The sequence below is a fragment of the Garra rufa genome, chromosome 11 (genome assembly GCF_049309525.1).
Source record: "Garra rufa chromosome 11, GarRuf1.0, whole genome shotgun sequence".
NCBI classification, from domain to species: Eukaryota; Metazoa; Chordata; class Actinopteri; order Cypriniformes; family Cyprinidae; genus Garra; species Garra rufa.
The window spans coordinates 3,350,034-3,363,052 of NC_133371.1; the positions used below are offsets into that span (position 1 = coordinate 3,350,034).

General features: G+C 39.5%; 1 protein-coding gene across 3 annotated transcripts in view; it reads left to right on the forward strand.

Moving 5' to 3' along the window:
* Positions 1–11,977: 11,977 nt before the first annotated feature.
* The window catches only part of bcl9l (bcl9 like), a 69,043-nt gene continuing 68,001 nt past the window's right edge, over positions 11,978–13,019 (forward strand). For 2 of the 3 annotated variants that reach the window (XM_073850338.1, XM_073850339.1), the window contains exon 1: positions 11,979–12,530. The gene's annotated coding sequence lies outside the window, so the exon portion shown is untranslated. Of the gene's footprint in view, positions 12,531–13,019 lie in introns of all 3 variants that reach the window. The other variant, XM_073850340.1, reaches the window with a different exon arrangement.

Sequence of the window (13,019 nt, forward strand, 5' to 3'; positions counted from 1 at the left end):
TCTTGTCCCTGATGTTCTTGGACAGCTCTTTGGTTTTGGCCTTGGTGGAGAGTTTTGAATCTGATTGATTGATTGCTTCCGTGGACAGGTGTCTTTTATACAGGTAACAAAATTATATTAGAACACTCCCTTTAAGAGATTGCTCCTAATCTGAGCTCTTTACCTGTATAACCCTTTAGCATTCCTGTCAAACTTAACTCAATGCAAAACGTTCTGCGGGTGGAACATTGGAATGCTAAGGGGATAAACGACACCTGTATCCAATAACTTTTTTGAAATGCGTTTCTTTCGATTTTTTTGTTATTATTTTGTCTCTCACTGTCTAAATAAATCTACCATTAAAATTATAGACTGGTTACTGCCCTGTGATGTTTTAAAATAACGTACCATCTGCACTATACCTAAACCTACCTTATAGTATGAACAAAAGTTAATGTGATGTAAAAACACAGTCACAAACATGCCGTATTAGCTTGTTTTTTGATCTCATCTTTCAGCTCTTTCATCGTGAGTCATGTTTTTCACGCGATTCATACCCAAGATTCATATTCAAAATGGTAAGCAAGCATTGCTTTGAAGAGCATAAACAACAACAAACTACTTGAGACACAGCAACAAGAAGCCAGCTCCTGAATGGGCTGAAGAAACACTTTCAACTCTGGTTTAAACAAGTACAAAAACATCTTTATCAGTAATAACTTTTGAAGAGAAAGAGCACAGACACAGGACAAGGTTGAAGCGTTGGTTGTGCGTTCATATACATATATGCCAAGTGTTCGCATCAAAAGTATAAAATACTTTATACTAAGTTCAAGCCCTGGACACACTAAGCCGACTTCAAAGAGCTAGTGGCAATGAAAGCTGTCAGTGTTGTTAACTGTCTAAATCAGCAGGTATCGATAGTCTATGGCCCTGTCCTTAATAGCACAATTCATGTGCATTTTCGCCCTCGATGCACACATCTGCCAAGCCTGCACTAAGGTGAGCTCTGCAGCAGACTTCTACCTGACAGTCAAAGCGACATTATGTCACAATAGTGCAGACTCAGAGGAAGACCACAAGGGTTTAGGGTGTGCGATTTGGGATGGCCAAAATTTGTCATGCAAAAAGAGAAACCAAAACAAGGATATATGTGACCCTGGACCACAAAACCAGTCTTAAGTCGCTGGGGTATATTTGTAGCAATAGCCAAAAATACATTGTATGGGTCAAAATTATTGATTTTTCTTTTATGCCAAAAATCATTAGGAAATTGAGTAAAGATCATGTTTCATGAAGATTTTTTTGTAAAATTCCTACTATAAATATATCAAAATGTAATTTTTGATTAGTAATATGCATTGTTAAGAACTTAATTTGGAGAACTTTAAAGGTGATTTTCTCAATATTTAGATTTTATTGCACCCTCAGATTCCAGATTTCAAATAGATGTATCTCGGCCAAATATTGTCCTATCCTAACAAACCATATATCAATAGAAAGCTTATTTATTGAGCTTTCATATGATGTACACATCTCAGTTTTGTAAAAATTTACCTTATGACTGGTTTTGTGGTCCGGGGTCACATATAAGATATATGTTTACACTACCAGTCAAAGGTTTGAACATACTTCCCATTTTTCTTTGATGGGGAAGTGTGTTCAAACCTTTGACTGGTAGTGACAGTGTATATGCGAAACATAAACAAAGCAATGATTGCTTACCATTTTGAACATCATTTGTTTTGATAACTTTCTTTACTTTCTGAGGCTCATGTTGTTATGCAAACGCATTAGTTTAGTTCACTTCCAGAATAAAAATGTCCTGATAATTTACTCACCCCCATGTCATCCAAGATGTTCATGTCTTCCGTTCTTCAGTCAAAAAGACATTAAGGTTTTTGAGGAAAACATTCCAGGATTTTCCTCCATTTAGTAGACTTCAATGGGGATCAACAGGTTGAAGATACAAATTGCAGCTTTAACGGGCTCTACACGATCCAGCCAAGGAATAAGGGTCTTATCAAGTGAAACAAACTGTCAATTTTTTACCAAAAATGCTCGTCTTGAACTAGCTCTGTGATGCACGTCAACGACTTTACAATGCATTATGTAATCACATTGGAAAGGTCATGCATGGTTAGTTTTTTGTCTGTATACTCCGGTTCAAAAAGAAGGATCTCATTCAACATTGTTGTTTTACCTTTTTTTGTAAAGGGCGTTTGACTTTCCTTGCACATTTGCTTTGTGACCACTGGGTGAGCTTGTAATCATGCAGGACCTTTCCAACATGACTGCATAATGCATGAGGTCGAATTAGTGCAAGATGAGCATTTGTGGTTAAAAAGTATATTCTTTTTTTTTTTTTTGAAAATGACAGATTGTTTCGCTAAGACCCTTATTTTTCGGCTGGGATCATGTTGATGGCATTGAAACTGCAGTTTGGACCTTTAGCCTGTTGGCTCCCATTGAAGTCCACTATGTGGAGAAGAATCGTTTAATGTTTTATTCCAAAACTTTATTTTTGTTTTTTTTTTGACTGAAGAAAGAAAGACATGAAAAACTTGGGTGACATCTGGGTGAGTAAATTATCAGGAAATTTTTATTTCACATTGTATTTGACAATATTGAGTTCTGTGCCTTGATGTCTGATCCTATATTTTGTCATATCTCTGTAGATACCCAAATAAGAATGAAACCTAAAATCTTTAACCAAAATGATAAAATACTATCTTATCATTCTCCACATGTTGCCTGTGCCAATTTCGAATAATTAAAAAAAAAAAAAAAATACACTGGTGATACAAGTAATGTAGACTCTCAAATATTAGCCTGTAACTACTATCAGATTCCCTATGCCTAATATCTTCAGTTTCCCGTTGGGACTCGTACAACCTGCTCTCTCTCTTCCCGCCGGTGGCTGTCTGTGATGGAGTTATTTCATTTTTCTATAAAACACTGATGTGGGGGAAGCTCCAAGTCTCCAGAGAACTCCCCAGCACTAACAAGCTAAATTAAACTCGTGAAAGACAAACAAGGCTACAAAGAAACAGAGTTACACACACTCACAAGCTTCTCTTTAACCCACCTTAGTTCCTCCCAAGGCTAATTAAAAGCACTTCGTAATTACTTAAGTCACTGATTTGGCTGCGTAATTAGATGTTCTTTCTTCCAATTGCTTCTGTTGAACCAGCTATTCTCCTAAGATTTGATATATTTGCAGCTTGTGTTGTGCAGGTTTGATTATTTCAGGTTGATCTGATTAATACGTGACTTTGACAGTCATAACCATTTCCTTTCTGCCTCAATCATACATCACTCTTCCTTTTTTATCATTCCCTCACTCTATTCCTCTCCTCTTGTTATCCAATTCCATCAGACTCGCGGAGGGTAAACCAATTTACATTCTTGTTTTGGTCTTCAGATCCTTGCCAGTTTCCATGACAACACTGCTTTCGCACTCTTTCTCCCCCTTTCTCCTCCTCAGGATCTTTCATTCCCCACTGTTTCGCTCTCCTCCTTTACTCTTGACCTTCCTCTTCTGTCTCATTTTCGTTCTCTTTATATTCTGTTTGGTTCTTGCGTCTAACTCTCATTTCCTTGCCTAATTGATGCGGTTGCTGTCGTGGCACGCAGCGCCTGACGGTAACAGTGAAGAAGCGAGATGGGCAGGAGGGAGACGCATCCCCAACGTCTGTATTAACACACATCATGCTCTCTGTGTGTTAAATGATCAGTGCCAGGAGGACATGATTTGGGCGTCTCTCTGTCTCTGTTTCAAAAGGCTGTCTGGTCTCTGATGCTTTTATTTGCTGCTGTTTGCAGACTCAAGATTATTTTATATGGGCAATATAATTAAATAACTGTGTGATGGATATTAATCATCACATTCATTGGGTGCAGGCATAAGCTACTCATTATTCAGGATTTAAAAAGATGTTCTGTTACTGTTCCAGAGACCTTGTGAAGCAATTTTGAAATGCTTCTAAATCTTTTAATATGCTTCACTTTCCAGAAATGTGACCATGTTTATCTAATATCACTATTTGGCCCTCTTGGAGCACCTGATTCTGCTTGAACAATCATGCATTCTATGGTCAAATATTTGTGGTATAATAGTAATTGACCATTGTCCCTATAGCAACCGATTCCCTACATAGCTACTTGCATGTCTTTGGTAACCCACTGTGGTCTCATTCTTCTCACATATTAAATTAAATCAATATTTTATGTCAGTTTATGTGTTTAATTGATACATAGCCATGTATTTAGCAAGATATTGTCCATTCAGCTGGTCAATATAAAGATGACACACAGCCACACTGTCAGTATTTGTTTTACGATAATGACCTGCTGACTGTACATTACTCCTTACTAGTAACACTGTTTCTGTTTAGGGTCAGTTTAACCTCAGCAACACACAAGTTGTGTCTCAATTCACACACTTATTCCATCTTATAGTTAAAATAGTGTGAGTAGTGTGTTCACACTGAAAAATTCAACAACAGGAAAGTGCACTTAAAATGCTTGGATGATGCACTAATCAAAAAAACGTGTGGAATGCACTTTATGTACTCAACAGTTGCAGTTTTTCTTCTAAACCTTCTAAAATTCATACACTAGACTTTTAAGTATATCATAGTGCACAGTTCCATTTGGGACACAACTATTGTCTCACAATTTTACTCCTTCATATCATTCTAATCCTGTACAGAAAAATCCATTGACTTTAACTATACACTCTTAAAAATAAAGGTGCTTTAAAACAGGGGTTTTCAAACCTGTCCTGGAGCTTCCCCTGCCCTGCACATTTTGCTTGTCTCTCTCATCTAATACACCTGATTCAAATCATCAGCTCATTAGTAGAGACTGCAAGACCTGAATTGGGTGTGCCTAATAAGGGAGACATACAAAATGTGCAGGGCAGGGGAGGCTCCAGGACAGGTTTGAAAACCCCTGCTTTAAAAGGTTCTTCACAGCGATGCCATAGAACAGGGTTCCTCAAATGTTACCCTGGAGGGCCAATGCGCTGCAGAGTTTAGCTCCAACCCTGATCAAACTCACCTGCTTGTGATTCTCTAATGATCCTGAAGACCTTGATTAGCATGCTCAGGTGTGTTTGATTAGGGTTAGAGCTAAACTCTTCAGGAAAATGGATCTCGTGGGCCAGATTTGAGGATCCCTGCCATAGAAGAACCATTTTTGGATTCACATAGAACCAGTCAGTCAATGGTTCTTTAAACAACCATATCTTTTTTTTACTTTTTTATAATCTGAAGCCTTCTTTCACCACAAAGAACCTTTTGTGAATCAGAAAGGTTCTTCAGATGTTAAAAGTTTTTTTTATGGAGACATTTAGACAAAAAAGGTTCTTCTATGAAGCACGTATATTTTTAAGAGTGTATGCTGTTCTGTTAAGTTCTGCACAAGAAAGAAGGTAATACAAGTTTAGAACAGGGTCCATGTTGGTCCTGGAGTGCCCATGTCCTGCAGAGTTTAGCTCCAACCCTGAAAAAACCTCACCTACAAGTAGCCCTAGCAAAGTCACCGGTCTGGCAGTACTTGGGAAGGGAGACAAGAGCAGTTTTTTTGAATGGATATCAATGGAGGAGATGCTTCACTACGGTGAATACCCTGCTGAAAAAAACAGCATATGCTGGTTAGGTATGTTTTGGTGCTGGTTTTAGCTGGTTTATGCTGGTCCTTTGTTGGTTAATGCCAGTCCTTAGCTGGTTAATGCTGGTCCTAAGCTGGGGTGCGTTTCCCGTACAACGACGTAAATCGCTGATTAACCTCCTTAGTATGATGCATTGTTGTTGAAACGAACTAGCTAGTCACAATTGTTTCCCGAACATGGTTGCATCTCTGTCGTTTGAACCACATTAGTTCAACAACTTAGGGCCATTGTTAATGACGTCACAGAGTAATAACTTCTGCTATTTAACTGATTAGAGATCTCAAAAATGCAGCTATATTGAACATGGCACCTAATGACTAATTTATTGTTTTTTGTTCCCTGTCATTTCACTTTATTTGATGTTTGATTCATCGCGTGTTCTCTCTTACGTCATACTCCGGGGTTCCCTTAGGCATTTATGCGCATGCGCACTATTCAAAAACGGCGGTTATAAAGGACGCACAAAAATACATAGATTAAAATGCATTTATATTTAGATAAAATTGAGGATATAGGTTGTACTGTGTGTTAGCTTGCAAATTGAGACCTGGGGTCCGTTCTTCGTACCTCGCTTACTACATCCAGGATCAAATGACACATCCAAGATCAAATCATCACGCTAACAATGAGCTCGCTATTCCGGTTCTCCGAACGCACCTGTTGTTGATGATTAGTATAGCTGGATGAAGTTATTTGAGATCACTGGGTGGCTTAAAAGGGGCTACGTATAGATAGTAGAAACATTGATCGGCAACGCTTTGATTGGTCGGCGAACATGACGAAGGAGCGAGCTCAGTATTTTTCTGCAGCAGAGCAAGAACTCTTGATTGAGGGATTTCAGGAGTTTCAGAGTTTAATTAAAACGCAAGGAAATACTGCAAAGGCTGGAAAAGCAAGGAGAGAGGGCTGGCAAAAAGTAGTGAACAAATTAAACGCGTTAATGCTGCCCATGTTACATGTTTTTTCCTTGATGTGTTATTTTATTTTTATTTTTATTTTTTTATACACTACCGTTCAAAAGTTTGGGGTCAGTAAGACTTGTAATACTCTTTAAAGAAGTCTCTTATGCTCATCAAGACTGCATTTATTTGATTAAAAATATAGAAAAAACAGTAATATTGCAAATTGTTTTTACAAAATAAAATAATGTTTTAGTTTTTTTAATATATTTTAACATACTTTGAAATAGAATTTATTCCTGTGATGAAAAGCTGAATTTTTATCAGCTGTTACTCCATTCTTAAGTGTCACACGATCCTTCAGGAATCATTCTAATATGCTGATTTATTATTAGAATGATCAATGTTGGATAATATCAACAGTTGTGCTGCCAAATATTTTTTGGAACCTGTCATATATATACACTTTCTTGCAAGATACTTTTCTTTTCCCACGTGAGTCAGTCCGCGTCAGTCGTGCTCTTTAACCAATCAGATGTGACCTCGCCATTTCAACCAATCATAACCCGCCAGGAGCGCAGCCTAAATCCTGTTTACATGAAATAAACCTGCTCCAGAGCAGGTTTAAGCTTGCAGAGCTGTTGCTATGACAGCAAGTCCAGGATGAGCTTCGAAGAACCAAACAATCCAAGATCATGCCAAATCGTCAACAATCAAATCCAGCTAATTTAGTTAGCGAGGTACGAAGAACGGACCCCAAGAACATAATTTATTAAGCCCACATGTCTTACTAACAAGAAACAATGCTTCTAACCACAGGTCGACAGCTGTAGTTCCAACCACGCAAGTTTGCGACGCTGTTTGCGAATGTTCGTTTGAACTATGGTGTTGGGAAACACCCAATCATTGAACTACGTTGGTAACGACAGAACTTGCGACCATAGTTGGCTAACGATGCTTTTGGGAAACGCACCCCTGGTTAATGCTGGTCCTTTGCTGGTTTATGCTGGTCATGTTGCTGGTCAAGGACCAGCATAAACCAGCAAAGGGCCAGAATAAACCAGCAAAGAACCAGCATAAACCAGCAAAAGACCAGTATAAACCATCAAAGAACCAGCATAAACCAGCAAAGGACCAGTATAAACCAGCTAAAACCAGCATCCCAGCACCATATCTTACCTAATCAGCATATGCTGTTTTTTTCAGCAGGGTAAGCAGCTTTTTAAGACAAAATGGCTTATTTAATGAATCAACAGCCTATCTGCTAATCTTCAACATGTTTTACACTTAATACTTTTGGATTAAACTATTTTAGAGTTTACCATGAAAAAAATGCTGTTTTATAAGAGAAGTCACTGACTTTTTGCAACAAGTGGAATTCAGCTTACGACACTTCTCATTCATTCCTATGGTATCTGTAAACGGCGAATGAGTGTCGTACAGCTGTGAATGAAATTCAGTGAAGTCAAGGCTGTAATGTGATTGGTTATTAAGGGACATGTGATCCAAGTTCCATGCTGAAAAAAGCCTGGCCAGGCTGGTCTTAGCTGGTCAGGCTGGGAGACCACCAGCTAAAACCAGACTGGGAGACCAGCTAAAACCAGCTACTTCCATCTTAAACCAGCTTAGACCAGCCAACCAGCCTAGGCTGGTTTTAGCTGTTTTTTTCAGCAGGGTTAGCCGTTATGCTTTCTCCAATAGTAAGTAATACAGGCCCTCTCATCTCCCTTTCCACAAGTTTCTAGGGGGTGCTACTGTACAAAAGAACATGGGTACAACTTCCGATGAGGCAGTGGACGTAGTATACAACGGTATTTTTTGTGCTAATTAGTGAAGAGGCTCACCCTGTATTCAACTCAGAAGGGCTCATCCCTATGCCCTAATCCCTTCAAAGGGGTTACCCTCCAGAGTGAGAGCTTTGAAGGGTTAAAGGGTGTAGGGGACCAAACAACTTGAAGTGCCCTTCTGCGTCATCATCCTGTGACCACTTGGAGGTGCCGTCATCATGCAAAGGATCTGCACAAAGGATCATAGGAGTCCAAAGTGTCCATCAGTTGTACCCTTCGAAATCCTTCATTCCAAAAGGCCCTTTGAAGTGGCTAGTTATGAGCACTTCAATATGGCGGCCATGATTGTTTTCACTCCGAAGTGTCCTTCGGAGGGCGATATAGCCATTGTTTCACACTTTTATGAGAGATTACGGTCATTGCAGTTCTTAGGGACAACATATACTGTTCGAATTGTGTGTTCCCACATCATTAGCAAGTTTGGATTGCTAAATCTTGAATGACTGTCAACTAGTGATGTGACATTTGAATCAAGGTATCAGAGCATGTGTTAAAGGGCATGCCAGATGAAGCCTTGATTCGAGGCTTGTGTTGTTAATGTAGAAATCACGAAACCAGTGACAAGCGAAGCCTCACTTTCTGTCCAGTCATGTGCGCGATTCACTTTGCGTGTCAGAATGTTCGAACCCCCAGATCTTACTTTGTGAGTACATTTTCATTGGAACTTACCTAATTACTGCCATTTAATGACACTGTTTAATGGGTAAATTAATTTATCAGAGTCAAAAATTCAACAAACAAACACACACACGGTAACACTTTTATTTGTGCATGTAACCCCTGGTGAAAAAACAGCTAAAACCAGCCTAGGCTGGTTGGCTGGTTTTAGCAGGTCAACCAGCCTGGTTTTAGCTGGTCATAGCTGGTCAGCAAGCTGGATTTAGAGGGGTTTTGGCCACTTTTCCAGCCTGGCCAGGCTGGTCTTAGCTGGTCAGACTGGGAAACCAACAGCTAAAACCAGCCTGACCAGCCTGAGGGACTAGCTTAAACCAGATAAGACCAGCCAACCAGCCTAGGCTGGTTATAGCTGTTTTTTTTCAGCAGGGACACAAGTCGTTCTGTGAAAATTGTGGTGAATGCTTCTTCCGACGGAGCTTTATTTTTTACTAACCACCATATAGCACTGTATTCGACACTCTCGAAGCATTGAATCTTTTCCCGAAAGTCTTGGTGCTTCACGAGGCTTCATTTGCCCGTCACTCCTGTCACCTGTTGAATGGATGAGTGTCACGTCCCGCTTCTTTACTTTAAACCAGAAGATGCTCTCACTTTTGACACAAGGCCATATGGGGCATAGGAAACTTGTGGATAGTAAGATAATTTCAGGCCCTAGTAAACCTGAACACCTTTATTAGCTTGTTCAGGTGTGTTTGATCAGGGTTGGGGCTAAACTCTGCAGGACATCAGCTCTCTAAGACCAACGTTGCCTATTCCTGGTTTAGAACAATATGATGGTGAATAGATTTCCACTAATTCTGTAAGCTATCCCTTTAAAGTGATAGTCCATCCAAAAATGAAAATACTGTTTCATTTACTCACCCTCATGTCATTCTAAACCTGTATGACTTGCTTTCTTGTGTGGAATGTAACTGAAGAGTGTTGGTAACCAACATTGAATTCAAAAGCTGGCAACAAACTACTGAATTCCAATGTAGTTTTCTTCAAATATATGGAAGTCAATGGGAAAAATACAATAGAATTCCGAAGAAGTGGAAATTGCTCAGTTGGTTGAATTCAATGTTGGTTACCAACATTCTGCAAAATGTCTTCTTTTATGTTCCACAAATGAAAGAAAGCCATACTCGTTTGGAATGACATGAGGGCGAATAAATGATGACAGAATTTTCATTTTTGGGTGGAATATCATTTTAAATTGTGTTTTTAGGCAAGTAGAATGGCCTGAGGGACTATTGGATTCCAAACTGAACATGAAGGTTAAGCCCAACGATTTTTACACGAGTTTATATCTCTACAAATGTTCTTACTGTCTTTTTAGTATATTTCATCCATCTCTCTCTCTTTCTCATTTTCTCCTCAAGGCTTGGCACTTGAGATTGTAATACAACACCAGATCTGGGAGACAAAAGAAAAAGAGCCCAGATTTTTTTTTTCCAGGACTACACTTTTGCCAGTGCAATTCTTTTTTTCAACTTTGTAAACCACTCTGTCCATTCAGCAGGGTTTACAACACAAATTTAACAGCCTAATTAGAATCCTGAATTTCTCTAGGTTTCATCATGTATATGTGATTATAACGCATGTTTCCTCGGGGTAAAAAATATAAACACAAGCAGCTCATAAAGGAGCTATTTGTATGCGCACAATTAGATTAGCTTGCGCTTCAGTTTAGAGGGGTTGATTTCTCAGTGGTGCAACTTTGGGTGCATTTAGTGCAAGTCTGCCGGATATGAAACTATGGTTAATTCACTTTGAGATGCACATTTACATAACCATAGTTTTGTTTTAGAAGCTTTGTCTGCTTTGACAACCTTACAGTAAAGCACTAAAATCATAAGGACTTCGCTAACAGGACTTTTTGGACTTTTAACAGTTTCCTGCACCACCAGAGGGAGTGCTCACCTGTGAAATGACGGCTGAACACCCAGCTATGAGGGTCCAAATGTATCACAGGGTATCATGCCTCCTGGGGAGAGAGCGCTGATCTTGGCATATGCCAGGTAAGGAGTGATCTAAGAGGGCTGATACATCTGATACCTCTGTTGTCAGATCAGGTTATGTGTCTGATGTCTCAGACAAAGCAGATGTGAGCTTCGTTCACCCAACTACAATTCCATAACTCTGTTCCTCAAAGTTTTAGTGAACCAATAAAAAAAAAAAACATACTCTGATCATTCACAGCCACGAGTGGCTCCTGTGTTATTCTAGATTAAAACATATTGTTTTAACTTAAACGTAGACCATAAAGAGGCCATATCTTAAATGCTCCTGGATATTTCTACCTCATAGTCTACCTCATAAGACTCTTGTCTGTTACAAGACTGCTCTCTATCACTTTATCATACTTACAATTTATTTGTAATCTATTTGCACTACTCTCTGCCATGTGCCCTTACTTGTATATTGTATTTTTCTTATATTATATGTATAATTGTATTTATTCATATTTTTATTCATATTTTTTAAATTCTACTTTTTGCTGACTTTGACTATTTTAAAGTTGTGACTGGCAAATATTTTCTTGTAGCTTCAGACAAAACATGAGCATAACAGATAGTATATAACAATAATACAGGAAGGATTTGTTTACTATGGTATTAATATTCTGTATTATTCTTTTAATTTGATAATTCCTAATTTTTTATTATTATTATTATTTTCTAGTGACTATATTGTTTATGTGTGCATGCAAGTAGTACATATCTTGTGGAATTTATGCTCTCTCTATATTAAAAGGCCTTTTGTGTATATGCATGTGTGTGTATATACAGTATATTACAATTTTATTACATTTGTATTATATTTTATTATCATAATGCCTTTTAATAACACACATGCACACATATACATACATACATACATAAATGTTTTGTTCTGTAGCCTGTTTATTATTTATTTTATTGTGATTTTGCATCAGCAATCATATACATATGCATGCACATTTTCTAATGACATCTAAAAATCAGTATATTTTAATCTAAAAATGTATGCTAATTAGATGATGGTGTATTGTTATGATCTAATATGAGAGGAGCTCATTGACACAGCAGGAAACAGTCCTCATATAGCTCTGGGTGAGTGAGTGAGCGAGAGAGCGAGCGTGTCACTCATATGTGTGTACAGTGAGTTGAGTAATGAGCGCAAGAGCGGCTGTCTGTCTGAGCGCCTTCTGCTACCTCTACACTACGGGCTGGAATATGCAGACAGCGTCTCCAACAGCGGAGTCATGATCTGCCGTCTTCCCCGGGACTCGTCTTCCGCTCGGAGCAGAACCGAAACAACATTCTGAAGCGTCTGATATTTAACCAGCGGCTTTACTTCGGGGCATCGCATTGGTCGCTTAACACAGCCGGGGAGGATCTTGCGCAGTGGCGGCGGACACTTCGGGTGATGTCGGCCGGCCGTCACTCTTGACATCGGCCTCCGCTCGCAGACACACGGCGGAATGGGGTAGGAAAGCTCCGCGTGCACGCACCCACACAAGCTCGGCGTAGAATGCCGTGACAGCGCGGCGCGTACTAAACGCCAAAGCATCAAACTGTCAGCTGGCTGCATGTATCGCGGCGCGTCTGTAGTGTAGCGCTCTGGCGCTGAACTCGCAGTCACAGCAGCAGCTGTAGGGGATCCTGGAGTTAGCCTCGCCTGCTAACTGCCTCTCTTCAATGCAATGGATGCTAATGAGCTGACGATAGGCTCGGAGTAACGTCGGGCCCGTCTCCATGTGACCGTAAAAAGACACGAATAAGCAGGAAAGACTTGTAGCTGCTTCTTAAGAGCGAGTTATGGCGTTTTGATTGTCGTTTGAAGGTCTGGGTTGAGGAAAACGAGCTAGGCAGTTACAATGTCGCGACTGATTGGCAGAAAGAGGCAGGCACTTGAAGAATGTGACGGTGAATGTGGCCGCTGCTCACCATCACGTTCACGAAGTCGATGGAAAAA